The sequence below is a fragment of the Cetorhinus maximus genome, chromosome 20, assembly GCF_964194155.1.
Source record: "Cetorhinus maximus chromosome 20, sCetMax3.hap1.1, whole genome shotgun sequence".
NCBI lineage: Eukaryota > Metazoa > Chordata > Chondrichthyes > Lamniformes > Cetorhinidae > Cetorhinus > Cetorhinus maximus.
Window position 1 is genome coordinate 84,431,456 of NC_135898.1, and position 25,082 is coordinate 84,456,537.

General features: G+C 42.3%; 1 protein-coding gene across 13 annotated transcripts in view; it reads right to left on the reverse strand.

Moving 5' to 3' along the window:
- Nucleotides 1-25,082, reverse strand: part of LOC144694529 (ligand-dependent corepressor-like) — a 120,550-nt gene that overhangs the window by 8,016 nt on the left and 87,452 nt on the right. Inside the window, exon 3 of one of the 13 annotated variants that reach the window (XM_078565073.1) lies at nt 10,776-10,836. The exons of 8 other annotated variants lie outside the window; for them this stretch is intronic. The gene's annotated coding sequence lies outside the window, so the exon portion shown is untranslated. Of the gene's footprint in view, nt 1-1,627; nt 1,750-3,218; nt 3,391-3,486; nt 3,713-10,775; nt 10,837-13,312; nt 13,998-25,082 lie in introns of those variants that run through there. 4 more of the 13 variants (XM_078565077.1, XM_078565075.1, XM_078565078.1 and 1 more) reach the window with 4 other exon arrangements.

Genomic DNA, 25,082 nt, shown 5'->3' on the forward strand with positions numbered 1-25,082 from the left:
TAAATTAATCAACAGTGGAGGAGTCAAAAGGGGTGGTGCTGAGACAGAGCTGGTGTTGTCTGTGAACATGTGAAAACTAATGCTGTCGCTGTGGGGCAGCATATAGATGAGAAATAGGAGGGTGTCAAGGACAGGTCCTTGGTGGATAGAGGTAACCGTGTGGGAGTGGGAAGAGAAGCCATTGCAATTTATACCCTGGTGACGACTGGATAAGAACGGAACCAGGCAAGTCCAGTCCCATCACTGGAGAGGCAGTGGAAGGGATGGTGTGGTGTATCTTGTCAAAGGATGCAGACAAGTTGAGAAGGTACAGGTAGGTTGAGGAAAGATATCGTATCTGGGTCACAGTCAAATAGGATGTCATTTGTGAATTTGGTCAGAGCCATTTTGCTACTGTGACAGGGCAGAAAACTGATTGGAGGGATTCAAACATGGAGTTCCAGAAAAGATGGGCATGGATTTGGGAGGTGATAGCTAGTTCAAGGGAGAGGAAAGGAAGGTTGGAGATGGGGTGGTAGCTTGCAAGGGCAATGAGGTCATGGGTTGGTTTCCTTTATAAAAGGAGCATTGATGGCAGAATTGAAGGAGAGGAGAATTATACTTGAGGAGAGAACACCATTAACCATTGTGGTGAGATAGTGGCGTAGTGGCAATGTCTCTGGACTAGTAATCCAGGGACCCAGGATAATGCTCTGGGGACATGGGTTAAAATTCCACCAAAGCAGCTGCTGCAATTTGAATTTAGTTAATAAATCTGGATTATAAAGCTAGTCTCAGTAATGGTGACTATGACAACTATCGATTGCCCTGGGAAGGAAATCTGCCGTCCTTACCTGGTCTGGCCTACATGTGAATCCAGACCAACAGCAATATGGTTGACTCTGAACTGCTCTCTGAAATGGCCTAGCAAGCCACTCAGTTCAAGGACAATTAGGGATGGGCAACAAATGCTGGCCTTGCCAGTGATGCCAACATCCCATGAAAGAATAAAAAAAACATTATCAACTAACATGGAAACCAGGAAGGGAAGTTGGGTGGTCAGCAGTTTAGTGCAGGTGGGGGGTCTCCTGACAAGGCAAGCTCAGAGAGGGCATGAAGGGAGACAGGAGAAAAATTAGAGAAAGATGAGATTTCAGGCTAGGACAGTGAGGGGAGCTGGCTGATCAAATGGTCTTGATCTTAGTGACACAGAAGTCCATGAGCTCCTAGCGCTTATTGTTGGAGGTGAGGGTCCAGTAGAGAAATGAAGTCAGTGATTGTCTTTGCACTCCAAGATGATCCTGTAAAAGGTGAGCAGTTTTAGCAGAAGACAACAGGTCATAAGTGTCACAAAACTCTTTCAAAAAGGCTTTCAAACTTTTCGCTGCGAAGTTTTTAACAGAGATGTTCCTGCAGACAGCAGCTTGTATTCATATAGTCCCTTTAACTTTAAAAAAATACAAGGGAGATGATGGTATAGTGGTAATATCACTGTACTAGTAATCCAGAGGCCCACGCTAATGCTCTGGAGATGTGGATTCAAATCCCAGAAGAAAAAATTCCCAAGGTGCTTCACAGGAGCATTATCAAACAAAATTTGAAACCAAGCAACACATGCAAATATTAGGACAGGAAATGCTGTAAATACAGAACTGAGGAGCAGCAAGATTACTGAGAGTTGAAGGGCTGTAGGAGGTGACAGAGATAGCCTGTTGGATTCCTATCTCTCAACTTCTCCATCTCCCTAAACAAGCTTTTAGCCAGTTGTCTCCCCATGTCTCTCTTTTCCCAGCTCAGCCTCTTTGCATCTACCTATAAAACACATTGGGACCTTTGTTACATTAAAGACTCTTTGCTGTGTTAAACATGCTTTGGCATTACTAAAAGCAAAGAAAGAGCTAGGTGACATGAGGAAATTTGATTACAATCTAATAAGCCAAACTGATCACAGTCATGGCAGTGGTAGGGACTCTATTACAAAAAGAACTGCTTGTTTTTATAGAGTCTTTAACATAGCAATATATTCAGGCACATTTATCAAATAAAATTTGACACTAAGCCACATTAGGACATATCAGGGTAGGTGACCCCTGTAAATAAGATCTACACAACATAGTGGACACATTCATGGCAAGATGGTAAGGAAGGAAGGCTTGTGCCTTTCATGACCTTGGAACATCCCAAAACACTTTACAGCCAATTAAGGGCTTTTTGAACAATTCTGGCCTATTGTGCATTTAATCACTGCATCACTGGCAGCTGTGCCTTCAGATGTCTGAGCGCTAAGCTCTGGAACTCGCTCCCCAACTTTTCCACCTCTCTCCCCTTTTTGGTTCTCCTTAAAACCTACCCCTTTGACCAAACGTTTGGTCTCTTATCCTAATATCTCCTTCAATAAAAACAGAAAAAGTTGGAAATACTCGTCAGATATGGCAGCATCTGTGGAGAGAAAAACAGCATCTGTGGAGAGAAAAACAGAGTTAACATTTCAGGTCAATGGCCCTATATAAGAACTCAGTTTCCTTCTCCAGATATGCTGCCAGACCTGCTGAGTATTTCCAGCATCTTCTGTGTTTATTTTAGATTTCCATCCGCAGTATTGTGCTTTGGCTAATATCTATGTAAATGTGAGTTGCCATATATGAAGTAGCCAGCGATTTAAGAAGTGCTTCTGTAATTGATGGTGATGGCGAATGGTCAGTGGCTTCTGTCTGGGGTACCCATGGACAGTCTAAGTGATAGGGGCTGCATGAACACTCCCTGGGGGCCCTGTTGCAAATGTTGACAAACTCCTCGGGACAGACCTTCCCACCCCAAGGTAAGCTCAGTCTCTAGGAATACACAGATCTGACAGCTTAACCACAGGGAGATGACATAAGACAAGAGCTTGTGCCTCCAACGATAACTTGTCTGTTCTCTCCATAGACGGGAATGCTCCTTGGAATCCTTTGCCCCCACCACAAATACTGATGCACTCAGAGGAACCCTCAAAGTCAGTCAACTACTCAAAGGAAAAGGTTGTCTAACTGCAAGAATAAGCTTTATCATTAGCACTCAGCAACTGGTCATAATCTGCAGTCATTGAGCAACAAATGCAGGATATATCAAAAGGAGATGACATGCAAAAAATCCTTTCAAATTTGCTATTCCAGCTTCCCCATGAGTGCAGGAATCTTCTGCAAGCTAAACTTCTCTGACCTACTTCTCTCGACATGATGCCTCAATATGTCTGTACTTACATGTTAACATAGGCCTGAAATAGTCCTGCTGCTTCCCTGCATGAAAATTAGATTTTGCCAGAATCTTCCAATTTTGCCGCTGCTAAGCATCCAGAAGAAAAATAAGGAAGCAGCAAGGCTGTGGCGTCCTTCCTCACTGTTCCATTTTAAATCCTTTACATCACTTCCTCCTCTAGCTCCTGACTTCTCTCTCAAAACCAGACACTAAGGGTGTTTTTTTTAAACTGTCACTCTCGGTTTTTACCGAGCATATTATGTGTCAACTCACCTAATTTTTCTTCCTGTTGGTCTCAAGCCAATAGAAAACAGCAGCAGCGAGTGAACTCCCAGCTGGAGCTTTCCTGATCATGCTTTCTTTCTGCCCAGCCTGTTCTCAAAGGGTAGCCGGCTTTTAAAAACTGATCTCCAGGGTTAAGCCAAACAAAAGGCGGCCTTGTGTGGGGGATGGGCCTTAAAGGTAAACAGTTTGCTCTCTCCTTAAAGGGAAGGTTGAGTGTTTTGGTCAAAAGCTCATTAACTGCCCTTGACTGCTCACCCCGCCTCCCCACCCGACACCTCTCCATTATGCTTAATGTCGTTAACAAAGTCAGCAATCCTTAGAAAATTAAACCTTTTCAGTATAAGTAATGTTGGCTTTCCAGAGATATAAATGACAAGCTGACACTATCTCCTGATCCACCAGCAACCCTGTGCAAGCTAACCAGAGCATTATTTAAAATTATCATCCTTAAATCCCTCCATATTATCCCTCCCTATCCTAACTCAGCAATCTCCACCAATCCCCAGCCTGGTACTCTTCATTCCATTGCCTATGCATACCCTTCACCACCATCCTGTCAATCTCAACAGCAACAACTTGCATTTATATAGCACCTATAATGTAGTAAAATGTCCCAAGCTGCTTCATAAGAGCATTATCAAACAAAATTTGACATTGAGCCACAAGATGTAATATTAGGGCAGGACACCAAAAAGTTGGTCAGAGGTAGGTTTTAAGGAGCAATTTAAAAGGAGAGAAAAGTAGACAGGGAATTCCAGAGCATAGTTTACAGGTAGCTGGAGACGCGGCCACCAACGCAGAGCAAAGAAAATCGAAATGCCCAAGAGGCTGGAACTGGCTGAGATTTGAGACTGGGAGAGCTGGAGGAGGTGACAGCGATAGCCTCCTGGATTTCATGGAATCTCCTCCCTCAACTTCTCCACCTCTCTGGTTAAGTTTTTAGCTGTCTCTCAACGTCTGCCATTTCTCCCTTTGCATTGACCCACAAAACACACTGGTGCCTTTGTAACATTAAAGCCTCTTTTTTGTGTAAAGATGCTTTGGCGTTATTTTGATTTCCAGTCAGATAAGCTAGAACTAAGCTTGGCAGTGACAGGGATACAACAATTTTTAAAAACCCTTCCATTTCGAAAGCAATTTTAAAACAGTAAAATGCCCCAAGACACTTCACAGGAAGGCTCTCAGACGGAAACTGACACTGAAGCACAGGTCATAAGAACACAAGAAATAGGAGCAGGAGTAGGCCATTTGGCCCCTCAAGCCTGTCTCGCCATTGAATAAGGTCATGGCTGATCTGCCCCAGGCCTCAACTCCTCTTTCATGCCAGCTCCTCATAGCCCTCAACTTCCCAATATTTCAAAAATCTATCTCCTCTTTAAGTACTTTATGATCTAGCCTCCACAACTCTCTGGGGTAGAGAATTCCAGACATTTACTATCCTTTGAGAAGAAAATGCTTTGCATCTCAGTTTTAAATGAGGGCCCCCTTATTCTGTAACTATGTCCCCTAGTTCGAGATTCCCCCACTAGTGGAAACATCTTCTGAACATCTACCCTGTCAAGCCCCCTCAGAATTTTGTACGTTTCAATAAGATCACTTCTAAACTCTAATGAATCAAGGCCTAACCTGCTTAGACGTTCTTGATAAGTCAACCCTTTCGTCCCAGGAATCAGCCTAGTGAATCTCTTTTGAACTGCTTCCAATGCCAGTATATCCTTTTTTATGGGTGCCAAAACTGTACACAGTACTCTAGGTGCAGCCTCCCCAACATCCTGTACAGTTGTAACAAGACTTGCATATTTTTAAATTCCAACCCCCTGGCAATACAGGCCAAAATTCCATTTGCCTTCTTAATTACTTGCTGCACCTGCACGCTAACAGTTTGTGTATCATGCACAAGAACACCCAGGTCCCTCTGCGCTGCACTTTTTTGGAGTCTCTCTCCATTTAAATAATAGTCCGCCTTTTGATTCTTCCTACCAACGTGCATGACCTCACACTTTCTGACATTATACACCATCTGCCAAAGTTTTTGCCCACTCTCTCAACCTATCTATATCCCCTTACAGGTTCCTTATGTTCTCATCACAACATGCCCTCCCACCTATTTTTGTATCAACAACAAATTTACATTCTGCCCCCTCCTCCAAGTCATTAACATAGGTAGTAAATAATTGAGGCCCTCGGACTGATCCTTGTGGCACTCCACTAATTACGTCTTTACAACCTGAAAAAGACCAATTAATCCCGACTCTCTGCCTTCTGTGTGTTAACCAATCCTCAATCCTTCTGTGTGCTAACCAATCCTCAATCCATGCTAATACATTACCCCCAATACCATGTGGTACTATCTTGTGGAATAACCTTTTATGAGGCACCTTATCGAATGCCTTCTGGAAATCCAAATACACTACATCTACCAGTTCCCCTTTATCAATTCTGCTTGTTATATCCTCAAAGAACTCTAGCAAATTTGTGAAACATGATTTCCCTTTCACAAAACCATGCTGACTCTGATTGTGTTAAATTTTTCTAAATGGCCTGCTGTTTCTTCCTTAATAATGGACTTCAGCATTTTCCCAACGACAAATGTAAGGCTGACTTGGCCTACAGTTTCCTGCTTTTTGTCTCCCTCCCTTCGTGAACAGGGGCGTCACATTAGCAGTTTTCCAATCTGCTGGGACCCTCCCCGAATCCAGTGAGTTCTGGAATATTTCGACCAATGCCTCCACTATCTCTGCAGCCACTTCCTTTATAACCCTTGGAGGTAGGGCATCAGGTCCTGGCAACTTGTCTGCTTTTAGTCCCATTAGTTTGGCAAATACTTTGTCCCTCGTGATGGACACTGTTTCAAGGTCATTCCTCCCATTAGCTCCTTGTTTATCTGATATCTTTGGGATGTTTATTGTGTCCTCCACCATGAAGACAGATTCAAAATACTAGTTTAAGTTATCTGCAGTTTCCCTGTTCCCTGTTATCAATTCTCCAGTCGCATCCTCCAAGGGTCCCACTCTCACTTTAGCCACTCTCTTTTTATATACCCGTAGAAGTTCTTGCTGTTTGTTTTTATATTTCTTGCCAATTTACTTTCATAATCAATTTCTCCCTCTTTATTAGCTTTTTAGTCATCCGCTGCTGGTTCCTAAAAAGTTCCCAATCCTCTAGCCTATCACTAGTTTTCACCGCTTTGTATGCCTTAGTTTTTGATTGGATACTCTCCTTGACCGCCATTGTTAACCACAGATGGTTCAGCCTTCCCATCGAGTCCTTCTTTTTGACCGGGTTAAATTCTTGCTGAGCTTTATGAAATATCTGTTTAAATATCTGCCACTGCTCATTCACTGACCTTCCCCTAAGTCTAGTTCCCAGACCACTTTAGACAATTCTTTCTTCATACCTCTGTATTTGCCCTTATTTAAGTTGAGGCCACTGGTTTGAGACCAAGTTGCTCAGGTGACCAGAAGCTTAGCCAGAGGTATGTTTGAAAGGTTTTGAAGGAGGAGGTGGGTACAGAGAGAGAGAGAGAGAGGGTGAGAGAGAGAGGGTGAGAGAGAGAGAGGGTGAGAGAGAGAGAGAGGGAGGGAGAGAGAGAGAGAGTGAGAGAGAGAGGGAGAGAGGGTGAGAGAGGGTGAGAGAGAGAGAGGTGAGAGAGAGGGTGAGAGAGAGAGAGGGTGAGAGAGAGGGTGAGAGAGGAGGAGAGAGAGGGTGAGAGAGAGGGTGAGAGAGAGAGAGAGCGGGAGAGAGGAAATGGGTGGAGGGGAAGTTTGGCTTGTGTTGATGATGCTACTCATTCCCCAATGGCCCCTACAGGAAGGACCCCTACTGAAGTAACCACTGGCATCTCTCAGAGGTTGAGACTGGGAAATTAATAATGGGAAAGAATGAAATGGCAGAGACTTTGAACAAGTATTTTGTATCTGTCTTCACAGAAGACTATGCAAAAAGCATCCAAAAATAGCAGAAAATCAAGAGGCAAACTTAAAACCATTACAATCACTATAAAAAAAGTACTGCGAAAGCTAATGGGACAAAACGCTGAAAAGTCCACTGGGCCTGATGGCCTGCACTAGATCCTCCAAAGGTCTTAAAGAACTGCAGAGATAGTGGATGCATTGGTTGTAATCTTCCAAAATTCCCTTGATTCTGGAGAGGTTTCAGCAGATTGGAAATTTGCAAATGTAACATCACTATTCAAGAAAGGAGGGAGACAGAAAACAGGAAACTTTAGGCCAGTTAGACTAACATGTCATTGGGAAAACACTAGAGCCCATTATTAAGGGGGTAGTAGCAGAACATTTAGAAAATCATAATACAATCAGGCAGAGCCAATATGGTTTTGTGAAAGGGAAATTGTGTTTGACAAATAGTTAAGGATGTAACAAGCAGGGTGGATAAAGGGGAACCAGTAGATGTAGTATATATGGATTTCCAAAAGGCATTCAATAAGTGCCACACAGAAAGGTTATTAGGTTATTGCACAAGATAAGAGCTCATGGTGTTGGGGTGATATATTAGCATGGGTAGAGGATTGGCTAATTAAACAGGAAACCTAGTCAGGGCAAATAGATCATTTTCAGGTAGGCAAACTGTAATTAGTGGCATGTGCAGGGATCAGTGCTGGGACCCCAACTATTTACTATCTATATTAATGACTTGGATGAAAGGACAGGCTATACTGTAGCCAAATTTGCGATGATACAAAGGTAGGTAGAAAAGCAAGTTGTGAGGGCACAAAGAATCTTTAAAGAGAATGGTTGTGAGTGGGCAAAAAAATTGGCAAATGGAGTATAATGTGGGAAAATGCGAGGTTGTCCACTATGGCAGGGAGAATAATAAAGCAGATTATTATATAAATGGTGAGAGACCACAGAATGCTGGAGTACAGAGGGACCTGGGTGTCCTTGTACATGAATCACAAAATGTTAGCATGCAGATACAGCAAGTAATTAGGAAAGCAAATGGAACGTCAGCCTTTATTACAAGGGAGATAGAGCAGAAAAATCTTGCTACAGCTATATAGGGCATCGGTGAGACCACACTTTCTGATCTTCAATTCGGCGGGCGCACACCAGAATTGGCTGCGCGCCCACAGAACTGTCAAAGGCCTGTTAAGGCCATTAATCACCTAATTAAAGTCATTGTCAGGGCTGCCCATCCAACCTTAAGGTTGGCAGGCAGGCGAAGAGCCCAGGTGGCCTTCGCATTTTTCATGAAACCTCATCCATGGGTGGGTGAGGTTTCATGAAGGGTTTATAAATTAAATAAAAATTTGTATTAAATTCAAACATGTCCCAGCTCATGTGACACTGTCATGAGGGGACATGTCTGCATAATTTTATTTCTTTATTTTAAAGATGTTTTGAGCTGAAAGCACGGACCTGCCTCAGGGGGATTTCTGTGCTTTGTGCGCGAAAGAGCGCAGGCCCCGACTGTCCTCCCTCCCCCTGCCCACACAGCGCTGCGAGCTTCTGGGTGCGCGCCACACTGGGCAGGCTTTAATTGGCCCACCCACGTAAAATGGCGGTGCGCAGCCGATCGTGGTGCGCAGGCAATCGGCTACAAGCCCGCCCAATGGGCAGAAAATTCCCCCCCTGGATTATTGTGTACAGTTTTGGTCTTCTTATTTGAGGAAGAATATACCTGCATTGGAAGCAGCTCAAAAAAGGCTCACTAGGCTGATTTCTGGGATGAAGGGGTTGTCTTAAAGAACAATTGAGCCCATTTTAGAAGAATGAGAGGTGATCGTATTGAAACAAGATTTTGAAGGGGGCGCAGCTTAAAATTAAGGGGTTGCCCATTTAAGACAGAGATGAGGAGGAATTTCTTCTCCCAGAGGGTCATTAGTGTTTGGAATTCTCTTCCTCAGAGACAGTGGCGGCTAATTCATGGAATATATCCAAAGTTGAGTTAGACAGATTTTTAATCGACAAGAGAATTAAGGGAACAGGAGCAAAGTGGAGTTAAGGTCACAATCAGATCAACCATGATCTTATCGAATGCTGCAGCAGGCTCAATGGGCTCCTGCTCCTACTTCTTATGACATTTTAAGTCTCTTACGTCGAGTTAGGTTTGAATAGAAAAACATTGAGTTGTGTCATGAAGCCTTCCACATAGCTAATAGCTCCAGTCTTGCGTAACTCTTTCAAAATGACAAATTGGTCGAGCTACTGGATGGCACCTTCAACCTTGAACTGGAGCTCAGGGTTTGGTTAGTCCGCTCCCCCAGGTGGGCATGCAAGATCCCACAGACACTATTCAACATGGTAGCCCACAGCAACCCCCACCCGCCCAAATTCATCTCTCAACCAACATCACAGAAACAAGATTGTGATCATTACCTCCATGCTGTTTGTGGAAACTCACTGCACAAAATAACTGTTTCATTGACTACATTGCAACAATATCTGTAAGTGCTTTGAGATGTCATGAGGTGGAGAAATGAACACAAGTTCTTCCTCTAACGTTTTGAGGAAAAGGGCATACAGCAAGGGGAAAAAAATCAATTTAATGTTATATCTGAGTAACTACTACAGCAAAATCAGTTATTCTTCATTTAGTCACTGGAGTTCTACACCTCTTGGATAAAGATATTACAATGCACGAGACACACTATGCAAGTAGAAGTTTTCTTGTTGTGGAAGCTGTGCCATGGTATTGGGTGGAATGATGCCAGAGTGTGAGGAACCATGATGTCAAACCACACACATTTAAAGCACAAAAGCCCCAAGTTTTCTTTTTTTAAATTCATTCACAGGACATGAGCATCTAATTGCCCTTAAGAAGGTGGTGATGAATACAACTCAATGGCTTACTAGGCCATTTCACAGGCCAAGACATTGCTGTGGGTATGGAGTCATATAGAGGTTAGACTGGGCTAAGGCAGCAGATTTCCTTCCTTAATGGACAGAATTTTTTAATGACAATCAGGTAGTTTCATGGTCACCATTACAGATTCAAGCTTTTCATTGCAGATTTATTAAATTAGCTGAATTTAAACTGCACAGCTGCTGTGGTGGGATTTGAACTCAAGTCTCTTGATCATTAATCCACATCTCTGGATTACTAACCTAGTAGCATAACGACTATGCTACCGTACCACTTGTACCAGTATTTTCCAGTATCGCCCTGTAGCCAGTGTGTATCACATGTGTATGATAGCTAATCTCACATCTGAAGTTCTCTGTTGGAAGGCCAGAATTCCAGGGGATCTCTCAGCCTGGGAGTACTCTGCTCTTTTCTACTAATTTTAGGATGTCAAGTAGAGACTTGCAACATACTTTATCAGGGCACGACTGTTGAAGAGATGATAGGAATAACGGCCGTGTCTTCTGCTGCCTCCTGCAACCAATGAAAAGTTAAGTTCTGGTTAACATGGAGGTGTCCTTTATATTATCAGATGATGAGTATGCCTGTGCTGTGATCTAACCCAATGGTCTGTACAATTCCTTACCTCTTAGCGCTAGATGATTTGTAATTATTTGTATACTGAAGTGTTAACAATTGCACAATTCTTATTATTTTATACTTTAATAATTGTCTATAACTATGTTACTAATGATGATTACTTGTTTTATTTGAATAATCTCAATTTCGCATCTGTCGCCATGATGACTTTTCAAGAAACCAATTATCTACCTGGATTACAAAAAGTAAAGGGAGCTTTACTCTGCACCTAGCCTATGCTTCCTTTATCTGCCTGGGAGTGTTTGACGGAAGAGTGTAGAAAGAGCTTCCTCCTTCGGGTATCATCCTTGATTATTCAAGGATCATGGAACCAGGGATAATGCCATTATTTTACTACAGGGCAGGGCAAGAAGGCAGGCCCTAAGTCTACTTCAGCCAGAACGGGGATCAAACCCTGCACTGTTGGTGTTATTCTGAGGGGCCAACTTAACTGCAGCTTCATTGTAACAGCAGAACAGTATATTGTCCATTAAACGGATCAATGCTGATGTCATTAATAAAATAGTGCCTCATCAGATTAGCTTGAAAAGTAGCTCAGGAGACCTGCTAGCAAGATAAAATCAGTCAAACAACGAAGACCAATAGAAACGCTATCAGAAAATGGAGTTACTTCTATTTCTTCAAACATCCAGGTTTCTTAACAAGCAAAATTGCTCTATTGCAAATTTCCCATAGTGAATCAGTGTATATCCACAATTGCCATGTTTTGCGCCGTTATCCTACGTCCCCTTAGTAATACTATCCAGTGTCAGCCGTGGCTCAGTGGGTAGCACTCTCACCTCAGTGTCAGGCTGAGGCTTCAAGTCACATGCCAGAAACTAAGTACAAAACGTAGGCAGACTCTCCAACTGAAGGGGTGCTGCACTGCCAGAGGTGCTTGTCATTCAAATGAGAAGTAAAACCACAGCCCCCATCTGCCCTCTTCGGTGGTCATAAACTGCCCCATGTCACTATTTCAAAGAGTAAGGGAATTCCCTCTGATGCCCTGGACCAATATTTGGCCTCCAAACAACATTACTAAAAAGAAAAAAAAATCTGGTCATCATCACACTGCCGTTTGTGGGAGCTTCCCTATGTCCAGATTGGTTGTTGCATCTCCTACATGACTACACTTCAAAAGTACATCATTGGTTGTAAAGTGCTTTGTGACATCCTAAGGTCATGGAAGGTACTATAAAAGTAGAAGTTTGTTCTTTCTTTCTTGGACTGTCAAAATTACTTTTACACTATATAAGATGGTGGGAGAGAGAAAATTGAACTCCAGACCTGTTAGTTTGACATCAGCAGTAGGAAAACTGTTAGAATCTAATATAAAGGATGCGATAGCTGGATACTTAGAAAATAATTATATGATTGGGCAGAGTCAACATGGATTTACGAAAGGGAAATCATGTTTGACAAAACTGTTGGATTTTGTTTGAGGATGTTACTTGTAGCATACATAAAGCAGAACCAGTGGATGTAGTGTATTTGGATTTTCAGAAGGCTTTCGATAAAGTCCCACACAGGTTAGTAAACAAAATTAGAGCACATGCGATTGGGAGTAATATGCCGCTACAGATTGCGAATTGGTTAACGGACAGAAAACAGTGAGTAGGAATAAACAAGTCACTCAGGGTGGCAGGCTGTTCCTCGTGGGGTACCGCAAGGATCAGTGCTTGGGCTACAGCTGTTCACAATCTATATAAATGATTTTGATGTGGGGACCAAGTATATTATTTCCAAATTTGCTGATGACACAAAACTAGGTAGGAATGAGAGTTGTGAGGAGGATACAAAGGCTTCAAGGGACTTTGGGTAGGCCAAGTGAATGGGCAAGAACATGGCAGATGGAATATAATATGAATAAATATAAAGTTATTCACTTTTGTAGAAAAAAACAGAAAGGCAGAGTATTTCTTAAATGGTGAGAGGTTGGGAAGTGTTGATGTCCAAAGGGACATGGGTGTCCTAGTTCATGAGTCACTAAAAGCTAGCATGCAGGTGCAGCAGGCAATTAGGAAGGCAAATGGTATCTTGGCCTCAATCATCTCTGACCCACTTGAAAATGGATGTTTGCCCCAAAAGTCAAAGCATTGTATTGCAGTATATTGTACCATCCAATCCGTGGGAGGAGTTTATTAACTGGAAAAAAACTGTCTGTGTATTGTGTAATGGTATGAGAAACAAAAGTCCCAGACTCTGTATGAAAATTAATAAAACAACAGTACATTGTATAGAGATATAAACAGGTGACTATGCAGATATATGCAAAACAAATTGTGCATGAGTTTGAGACAATTAGTTTTAGCATTGCAACGGTAGCAGCTTCCAATAACTATCAAACTTGCTCTGTGATGAGTAAGATTACTTTAATTTTTCATAAGGGTCTTGATCAAATGGGTCATTTCATCTTTAATATTTTATCATATAGTTATGTTCAACAAGATCCTGTCGATTTCATCACGGAATCACTACACCACAGAGGTCATCATTCGGCCTGTCACATCTGCACCAGCTCTCTAAATCAGCAATTCACTTAGTGCCATTCCCCACCTTCTTCCTGTAACCATGCGTATTCTACCTCTTCCGGTAACAGTCTAACTTTGTTCTCAATGCTTCAATTTAACCTGCCTCCACCACACAGTCAGGCAGTACATTCCAGACTTTAACCACTTGCTACATGGAAAAGGTTTTCCTGATGTTGCTTTTGTTTCATTTGTCAATTTCTGTAAATCTATGCCCTCACATTCTCCATCCATTCATGTGTGGAACAGTTGCTCCCTATCTACTCGGTCCAGACCACTCATGATTTTGAATGCCTGTATCAAAATCTCCTCTTCAAGGAAAATAGATCAAACTTCTCCAATCTATCCTCGTGACTGAAGTTCCTCATCCCTGGGACCAATCTCGTGAATCTTTTCTGCACCCTCTCTGCACTTGGAGAGACATGAATTAATCAGGGATAGTCAGCATGGATTTGTTAAGAGGTCGTGTTTGACAAATTTGATCGAATTTTTTGAGGAGGTAATTAGGAGTGTTGATGAGGGTAATGCATTTGATATGGTCTACATGGACTTTAGCAAAGCTTTTGATTAAGGTCCCTCATGGCAGACAGGTCAAGAAAGTAACAGCCCATGGGATCCAAGGCAAAGTGGCAAACTGGATCCAAAATAGGCTGAGAGGTAGGAAGCAGACGGTGATGGTAGAGGGATGTTTCCAATGGGGTTCCGTAGGGCTCGGTGCTGGGGCCCTTGCTGTTTGTGGTGTACATAAATGATTTGGACTTAAGAGTATAGGGTATGATCAAGAAATTTGCTGATGACATGAAAATCGGTAGGGTGGTAAATTGTGAGGAGGATAGCCGTAAACCGCGGGGTATCAATGGACTAGTCAGGTGGGCAGAGCAGTGGCAAATGGAATTCAACCCAGAAAAGTGTGAGGTGATGCACTTGGGGAGGTCTAACAAGGCAAGGGATTTCACTATGAATGGTAGGGTCCTGCAAAGTACTGAAGATCAGAGGGACGTTGGTGTGCATATCCACAGATCCCTGAAGGTGGCAGGGCAGGTAGATAAGGTGGTTAAGAAGGCATATGAAATACTTACCTTTATTAGCCGAGGCATAGAACACAAGGGCAGGGAGGTTATGCTGGAATTGTATAAAAGGCTGGAAATATTGGAAAGGGTGGGATTGTTTTCCTTGGAGCAGCGAAGGTTGAGAGGGGACCTGATAGAGGAGTATAAGATTATGAGGAGCATGGATAGGGTGGATAGGAAGGCACTTTTCCCATTAGTAGAGGGGTCGATAACCGGAGGCAGAGATTTAAGGTAAGAGGTAGAAGGTTGAAAGGGGAGATGAGAATTCTTTTTCACCCAGAGGGTGGTGGGAGTCTCGAACTCACTGCCTGAAAGGGTGGTTGAGTCAGAAACCCTCGTAACATTTAAGAAGTATTTAGATATTCACTTACGTTGCCATAGCCTCCAGGGCTATGGGCCAAGTGCTGGAAAATTGAGATAGTGTAGTCAGATCTTTGTTGACTGGCACGGGCATGATGGGCTGAATGTCCTCTTTCTGTGCTGTATACTTCTATGAGTCTCTCCAATGCCTTCACATCTTTCCTAAAATCCAGCACACAGAACCGGACGCAATACCCCAGCTGAAGCTGAACTTTATGTTCAACGTAACCTTCCTTGTTCTTGTACTCTATGCGCCTATTATTAAAGCCTAAGATACTGTATGCTTCATTAACCGCTCTCTAAACCTGTCCTGCCACCTTCACAACTAATGCACATATAAACCCAGGGCCTCTGCTCCTACACCTTCTTCAGACCTGTATCCTCTGTCTTGTCTCTCCCTGTTCTGGCTACCAAAAAAAAATCACTTCACATTTCGCTGCATTGAACTTATCTGCCATCTGCCCGCCCATTCCACCAAATTGCCCATGTCCTTTTAAAGTTCTACATTACGCTCCACAGAATTCACAATGCTTCCAAGTTTCGTATCATCTGCAAAATTTCAAATTGTGCCCTGTACATATGTAACATATATCAGGAAGAGTAAAGGATCCAACACTGGCCCCTGGGATTGTTGGATGTATGAAAGTTTATACAGGCGGGAGGTTCTGTAACCAAAGGACACCGTTTAAGACCTGTGGCAAGGAGAACCAGAGGGAAGGAGGAGGAGAATTTTTCATATGCAGTAATTTATGATCTAGAATATTTTGCTTGAAAGGGTGGTGAAAGCAGATTCATTAGTAACTTTCAAAAGGGAATTTGACATATAATTGAGAGGGGAGCAAAACTAATTAAATAGTTCTTTCAAACAACCAGCACAAGCATGATGAACTGAATGAACTCTTTTGTGGTATATCATTCAACTACTCTAAGAGGATCCCATTGATATTTCTCTTGTTTTTTATTCATCCATAGGATGTGGACACCCCTGGCTAAGCCAGCATTTATTGCCCATCCCCAATTGCCCTTGAGAAGGTGATAGTAAGCTATTTTCTTGAACCGTTGCAGTTCATGTGGTGTAGGTGCACCCACAGTGCTGTTAGGGAGGGAGTTCCAGGATTTTGACCCAGCGACAGTGAAAGAATGGTGATATATTTCCAAGCCAGGATGGTGTGTGGCTTGGAGGGGAACTTCCAGGTTGTGGTGTTCCCAGGCCTCAGCTGCCCTTGGCCTTATAGATGGTAGCAGTCATGGGTTTGGAAGGTGCTGTCTAAGGAGCCTTGGCGAGATGCTGCAGTGCATCTTGTACATGGTACACACTGCTGCCACTGTTCGTCGGTGGAGGAGTGAATGTTTGTGGATGAGATGCCAATCAAGAAGATGCCAATCTGCTTTTGTCCTAGATGGTGTTGAGCTTCTTGTGTTGTTAGAGCTGCACGCATCTAGGCAACTGGAGTATTCCATTACACTCTTGACTTGTGCCTTGCAGTTGGTGGACAGTCTTCAGGGAGTCAGGTGGTGAGTTACTCACCGCAGGATTCCTAGCCTCTGACCTGCTCTTGCAGCCACAATATTTATATGGCTGGTCCAGTTCAGTTTCTGGTCAATGGTAGTCCCCAGGATGTTGATAGTGGAGGATTCAGTAATGGTACTGCCATGAATGTCAAGAGGCAATGGTTGGATTCTCTCTTGTTGGAGATGGTCATTGCTCGGCATTTGTGTGAAGCAAATGCTACTTGCTACTTGTCAGCCCAAGCCTGGATATTGTCCAGGTCTTCTCAGGTACTGGAGCAGTCCATGTCCAAATGCAGCAAGACCTGGAACAAATGGTGCTGAACATGACGCATCTCTTCTGCAGATAGCTTCTGGAAAAGAAAACATTGTCAGCAAGCAATGTCTATGAGGGGTCAGGAGCCTCAGCCCTTCAGTGGCAGAGAGGGTGCAACTCTCCATATGCAAAATTCCTAATTACATTCTTCCTAAAAGTCAAACATTATAAAAATGCATGTGACTGGGGCAGGCCAAGGCATAAAACTGGGTCACTCCAAATTCAACTGTCAAAGTTGCTGGGATGCTTGTTAACAATTAAATGGGGAGACCACGCAGGAAGTTCCCCAATAGCCAGTCATGGCCAGTCTTCCTCTGGCCATGACATCAAGGAGGAGAGAGTTCTCCTGAACACTGCCATTGGATTTTTTATATCTAAATGAACAAACAACAACAACTTCTTCCTTTTATACAGCACCTTTTGCATAGTAAAATATCACAAGACACTTCACTGGAGCATTGTCAAACAGAACTTGACACCAAGCTACATAAGGACATATTAGAGCACATCACCAAGAGCTTGGTTAAAGAGGTAAGTTTTATGCAGCATCTGAAAAGAGGGGGGGCAGAGAAATTTATGGAGGGAATTGCAGCATTCAGGGTACCAGGCAGCAGAAATACCAACCACCAACAGTGAAGGAATTAAAATTAAAGGCACGCAAAAGGCCAGAATTGGAGGAGCAGAGATCTCAGAGGGGTGTAGGGCTGAAGTAGGTTACAGTAGGGGCAGGAACCCTCACAACATTTATGAAGTATTTAGATGAGCACTTGAAATGCCATAGCATACAGGGCTACAGGCCAAGTGCTGAAAAATGGGATTAGAATAGATAGGTGCTTGATGGCTGGCACGGACACGATGGGCCAAAGGACCTGTTTCTGTGCTATATAACTATGACTCTATGAAATAGGGAGGGAACAAAGTCATGGAAGGATTTGAAAACAAGGATGAGAATTGTAAGGGCACCACATCCACAAACATTCACTCCCTCCACCATCGACACACAGTAGCAGCAGTGCGTACCATCTACAAGATGCACTGCAGCAATTTACCAAGGCTCCTTAGGCAACACCTTCCAAACCCATGACCACTACCACCTAGAAGGAAAAGTGCAGCAGACAGATGGAACCACCACCTGCAAGTTCCCCTCCAAGTCAATCACCATCCTGACTTGGAAATACATCACCATTCCTTCACTGTCACTGAGTCAAAATCCTGGAAGACTCCCTTTCTAACAGCATCGTGGGTGCACCTAACCACATGGACTGGAGCAATTCAAGAAGGCAGCTCACCACCACCTAAGGAGCAACTAGGAATGGACAATAAATGCTGGCCGAGCCAGCAAAGCTCACATCCCGTGAATGAATTAAAAAAAATTTTTAAGTTGCAAGCAAAAATCAGTATGTGAGACAATGCAGCATTCCTTAATACTGCAAAAGAGGTTACCTTCTTTAAAAATGGTCGTCGGGTGATGGCCCAACGTTTTCTAGGACTTCAGATTGATAAATAAACAATTGCAAGATACTAACAGAAAAGCCAACTGAAACCATTAAATAAGTGAAATAATTCAGGCCAGGGTTAATTTTTAAAAAACCATGGTCTTCATTTCTTGACAATGAACTGTCAAACTTTTTTGTACTTATCTATCACACAGTGAAGTGGAATAAATCAAACATTTATTCATGTCACTTGTACCCGTTACCGGGAGAACAAGAACACATGGCTACTCGGTATTCTCTCTCCCTAAAAACAGGTTGTGCTAACATCTTCTTCCAAAGTTACTAACTCTCTCAGCCAAGCAACAACCCTTTATGACAACAGGCACAGCGAATACCAATAAGCTTTCACCTGGAGGAAACATAACAGCCTAACCAAATCCTGTCCTTGCCTACTGACCAGAATCACTTATTTTCCCAAGATGGGTCACTAGGCAACTAACAGAACTGGGAGACCTCCCCAAGCCAACAGTTTGATGCCACACCAGTTACAATCAGCTCCAGCAGCAAATCTGAGACCTTCTGGAACATTCAAGCTTTTTGCCTTTAAATAATCTTGAGCGCCTCACAGGCGCCATCTGAAACTGAAATCAGCTGTCCTATTAACATGCGTACATCTCAAATGTGGTCACCAATATACCTTGGGGGTATTCTGATTTAAGATTTATCCACCAATAAAGGATATAATAGTATACAAAACATGCCCAACATGTCCACAAGCACAGACACAGTTGTGGCCTTGTGGCAGGACTGCCTGGACTTGGGAGGGCTACATTTTGCTCACAGAGCAGACTGAACTTGGTTTAATACCACAGCAAACTCAAAACAATTTTTGGTAATGCAGTGTCCTTCACATGCTTAGGTAGTTGTACAGAGATCCAGCTTCAGGAGCACAATTTCTGTTCATCATTCTTCCACTCTTATACTGAACGTTGGGAGCTGTGCTCTACCAGACTGCTGGGTTCACTTGTGCTACGATGGGGTGGGAACCCAGATCACAAAAAAAAGGTCAAGTTCCCTTCAATGAGCTTGATGGTTTTAATCTGATGCACATTCAACCAGTCAGAAAGCTCCGTGGGCTCCACAATGCCATTGGCTCCAGGAGTTTAAGCCTGTTTACACACGAGAGGGAGAACAGGGTCCCTGACTCTGGCTGCACTCCTATAGTCTCAAACATAAAGCAATTTGTTTTGGAGCAAAACCGTGAATAAAACATGGTACATACTCCTTTGTGTTCTTGATTGTAAGTGCTGTTCACTTAAATTTGAAAGCACTGGCAGAAGTATTCCTTTCAACAAGGTTAACACCATGTATGGTATGTCCCATCCTTCAGCACACACACACGCAATTTTACACAAACAAAACATGGGCATTATTTTTTGTAGCTCAAGTGTAGTTGCAAAGATTGTACTGGATGGATAAATGATAATTTGTAATAGTTGGTTTGGCATTAGCATTTAAGAAAAAAACAAATTTATTTTGTTGCTTTTATGTCCTCAATGTCCAAAAACTTCACAACCATTTACTGTTTTTTTTAAGTGAAGTGACGTTACATTGCAAAAGAATGGGAGTAAGTGCACGAGCTGTCCAGAGCAGGTAGTTTTAGGTTCAATTCTCAGTCAGAGATAAATTAGTTCATCTCCTTATCAAAATGAATTGAGAAAAACTTCGCATTTCTATAGCGTCTTTCATGGCCTCAGGATGTCCCAAGGCACTTCACAGTCAGAGAGATACTTTTAGAAGTGCAGTCACTGTTGTAATGTAAAGGGAAGTCAATTCGCGCACAGCAAGCTCCCAATACTGTTTCCAATGATGTTGATTGTGGTATAAATATTAGCCCAGGTCACTTGGGAGAAGTTTATCGCTCTTCTTCAAAACAACACCATGGGAACTTTTAAGGCTACCCAAGAGGGCAGGTGGAGCCTAGCTTTAATGTCTCATCCAAAAGACGGCACATCTGACAGTACAGCCTTCCATCAGTGCTGCACATCACAAGATCATGTGAAATAGGAGGAGACAGTTTGGCCCTTCAAGCCTGTTCTGCCATTCAATACAAATGTGGCTGATCCTTGACCTCAACTCCACTTTCCTGCTTAATCCCCAAGTCCCAGTTCCCTGAATGATCAAAATTCTATAGATCTCGGTCTTCAATAAACTCAATGACGGAGCATCCCCAGCGCCCCTGGGTAGATAAAAATAAAAGCAAAATACTGTGGATGCTGGAAATTGGAAATAAAAACAGAAAATTCTGGAAAAAACTCAGGTCTGACAGCATCTGTGGAGAGAGAAACAGAATTAACGTTTCAAGTCTGTTTGACTCTTCTTCAGGTCTAAAGAGAAGTAGAAAGGTCTAAAGATTTACAACCCTCTACCTTTGTGCGTAGAAGTGTTTCTTAACTTCACTCCTGAAAGGCATAGCCCTAATTTTGAGACTATGGCCCTTCGTCTTAAGTCTCCCCAACCAGCAGGAATAATTTCTATCTACCCTATCTTTTCCCCTGAATATCTTGAAAACTTTGATTAAGCCACCCCTTTACCTAAACTCCAGGGAATACAATCCTAGTTTGTGTAACCTCTCCTGTAATTTAACATGGAGTCCAGTTATCATTCTGATAAATCTATGCTGTAGTGCTCAGACTGAACTGGATTAACCAGGGCCTGGATTTTGTGCTCAAGTCTTTGAAGTGGGTTTGAACCCACTGACTCAGAGACCAACTAAGACCTGTTAAAGTAGGAAAAAGCAAAATACTTTGGATGCTGGAAATCTGAAACAAAAACAAAAAATGCTGGAAAGACCTGTTAAAGTAGTATTGGTGTGTGGATTCTAAGATTAAGAGCAGGTTCACCGGTGATGTATCTTCCGATTGAAACTCTACCAAATCCGTGTTCATAGTATGGATATCAGAAAAGGACTGTTCATTAGGACTATTTGCTCGCCTGGAAAGCAAGCCGCAATATGGACTAGTTGGGCCCCGTTTCTGGGTTGCAATTCCTATGTATAGTACCAGTTACAAAATGGAGCCAATGAAACGTAACCATTAGACTTCATTGTGCAGTAGTTAATGAGAAACTCAAAATTTGGCCACTGTGTTGGAGCGCCGAGGCTTCACAGCTATGTACTGCTCAAGCTTGAAAACATAAAGAAATGTAAAAGAGAGTATGCTGAAAAAAAAAGAGACCTAAGCTTTTTGTCTTGCATTCGTCAGGACACTCACAAGAATACCAACATCAGGGTGAAAACAACAATTTATACTGTATGTGAAGAGAATGCTGATTGTTTGGCAAGTGGCGTCACCATGGAGAACACACCACTGATGGTGACTGACTGTTTTTCAGGTGCTGACTGATCCATGTGTGTTTCCGGCACTTTGCTTTAATGCTAGATTTCCAACATCCAGTTTTTCCTTTTTTAATTCCTGAACTTTTTTTCCAGAAATTGATAGTTTTGTTTATGTTTTATTCAAAACTGGCAAAGTCTGGGCTTTTAAAATTTCCTCAACTGGGATCCCAAGTGTGCCACAGATTCAGCCTCAGGTTAAGCAAGGGACTAGAGAGAGGACCAAACATTAAATTTGATTTTGCTTGACACAATTTCCTAAGATTTTCTTTTGCCATTAGGTCTGTGATTGGCATCATCACAGACATGTGATATCATTTGGAACTTTTGAAAATCAATATTTCTTTGGTCCCAGCAACTACTGCTGCTCGACTGAGAGCAAGAAGCAGCTAAACTTATGGAAGCCAAAGTAAGCTTATTTCTGTGCCCTGTTCAGGGAATCCTATGGTATATCTAAGAAGTCAAAATATTATTTATTTCTAAAAAAATATAGATATATATTTATTTTAACTGGAACTTAATGCTGCTGACATTGAGACAGCATTTGGCTGAATATGACACCAAGAGCCCTAGCAAAACTGAAGCTAATGGGAGTCAAAGGCAAATCTTTCCAAATCAAGAGTCAAACGCGAATCAAAGGAAGATGGTCGTGGTTTCCAAAGCCAGTCATCATAGCTCCAGGCACAGCTGCAGCAGATCCTCAGTGCAGCATTCTCAGCCCAACTACCTTCAGCTGCTAACGAGGTGTCAGCTGTGGCTCAGTTCATAGCACCCTCGCCTTTGAATCAGAAGGTTGTGGGTTCATGTCCCACTCCCGGAAACCAAGAACTGTGAATGTACTCGAAAGAGTTACATGCGATCTGTTGATAACTCGAAAGAGTTACCTTCAGCTGCTAATGAGGTGTCAGCTGTGGCTCAGTTCATAGCACCCTCGCCTTTGAATCAGAAGGTTGTGGGTTCATGTCCCACTCCCGGAAACCAAGAACTGTGAATGTACTCGAAAGAGTTACCTTCAGCTGCTTCAATGATCCTCTCTCCATCATAAAGTTAGAAATGGGACTATGCTGACTATTCCGCAGTGCTTAGCTCCATTCTTCCAATCATATAGCAGCCCATGTTGGCCTCAAGCAAAACCTGGATAACACCGAGACTTGGACTGACAAGAAGTAAGAGTCAGCTCCCCATGACCTTCAACAGCAGCACCACTGTGGAGTCCAAAACCATCAATATTTTAAATGTCACCACTGGCCATAAGTTTAATTGAATGAGTTATATCAACACCAAAAGAGGACAATGATTACGTATACTGCAACAAATGAATCACCTCCTCAAAGCCTCAATATCATTTACAAGGCTCAAATCAGGAGTGAGTTGGAATACTCACCATTTGCCTGGAAGGGTGCAGCCATACCACCATTGAGAAAGCTTAACTCCTTGCAAGAATGAAGCAATCTCCTTCACTGTGGACCCTGTCCCTTCCGCCATAGCATCAGTGTGTACAAACTATAAGATCCACTGTAGCAAGTTGTCAAGTTTAATTCGACAGCACCCCCTATCAAGTCACATATCATCATAGTGGAAATACATTGCTCTTCCTTCATAACGATATGTCATTATCCTAGAATACCCTATCCCACCATTGGAACAATATCACCACAGGGACTATAACAGCTCAAGGAGAATGGCCTATCATCAACGTCCCAGGGCGGAATAGGCAATAAATGCAGCCTTACACAGTCACCCATCTCTTGAAAGTCCCTACAAATTTGTTCTCAAGTCTTTGTTATTAATAGAAATATAGTTTCAAATCCTGTGGATTTAAAATGACTATAGATTAGTGTATATAAAGATGTGGGAATTTTCAACTATGTCAAGATTCCGATGAGAAATCTGATTTGTGTAAGAAACAATGATACAAGTGCAATACACTTTGCTTGGAATGTTTATGTGCCACCTGTGGTAACTTTGACCAATTAGTGTCATTCATTAATTCAACTCTAGAAGGTCTGCTCCATCACCCCAATCCTGTGGCTCAGTTCATAGCACCCTCACCTTTGAATCAGAGGGTTGTGGGTTCATGTCCCACTCCTGGAAACCAAGAACTGTGATTGTACTCAAAAGAGTTGCAATCTGTGACTGTTGATAACTCGAAAAGAGTATCACCCCAATCTTAATCAGGCTTCATTGAGTAGCAAACTTTAGGGTACGCAATCTCTGCAAATTCAGCATCAGGTAACTGGGAGTTTCAGTTGTGCACAGCTGCTCTGAATTTGCGAGGACAACTTTAAAATCAACAGCCTTGCATTAATCCTTCTGCAATCGAATGCAAAGCTGACATTCTTAACTTGGTTTATCTGGTGTGCACTTGGCCTGTCATTAAAGGGAGGGCCCTTAACATGCCAGCAATGTCAAAAAGTATGGCTAGCCCATGGGGATGGGTTGGGAGATCAGCCACCAGGTCAACTGGACCAAAAGGACATTGATCCAGATGTAACACTAATGGGAGCCACAGTTAAACGCCTACTGCTGCCAGCCATCCAACAGAAAGAGGCTGTAATAATAGTTTCTGAAAAGAGTATGCACATCTGCAATTGTAGTGCTTATGCCTCGTTTACTTTACAGACAGGGTTGTCCATTATGCCACTAGTCACCCCTAGAACTATAATAGAGCATGAACAACATCTTTAGAAGTGGGAAGGGAAAAAAAAAGTTCCAACCTCAAAAAAACGTTGTCCGAAATATAAAGAAAGAAACACGCCTTTAAGGTATTTTACCAAAAAAATGAAATCTCTTGTCCGTGGTTTGTTTAAAAATGAATGTGGTAAAGCCATAAACAAAGAGAAAACACAAATAATATGAAAAAACCCTAACTGGATTAAATTTTAAAAATATTGGTTTTACATTTTTCTCCCATTTCATAATTTTTTTTTGTAATGGCAATGTATTTGTGCGCATAGAGTTTTAAGTTGTTGTCACCAAGATCTCGGAATTGTGATACATATGTCCACTTGATAATGAAAAAGTAGTAATGAAAACTAGTAAAATTATTGAATATTTCCTACCAAAGTTGGTAGTGCCTGAAGAGTGCATTGAGCTGGATAGCAATAGCGTGCATAACGGTGATAGCAAGTCTGCCACTGGCATTAATAGAAGTAATCTGAGGTAATACATATTATAAATCAGGAAATATCAATACAAAGAATATTACTAAAAGCTGCCAATACATTTGTGCTGAGACACAATTACAGCAGCTGCATAATGTTAAAACTCAAAATTAAATTTGCAAAAAGGATATTTAACAAAAGCTTCCTAATTGACAGCATCAAACAAGTTTATTGGCAAAACATTGAACTGTATTGGTTTATGTGCTATTTTTCATATAGAATTGGTACTGATACACTGAACAGGTGAGAATCGTTTAATATAAGAGAAATATACAATGGAAGTGAACTACTTCCAGAAGTTAGCAACATTAACATCTAAAGTTAGCATTCTTACTAAAGTACCTAAAAGTTGCTGAGTTTCAAC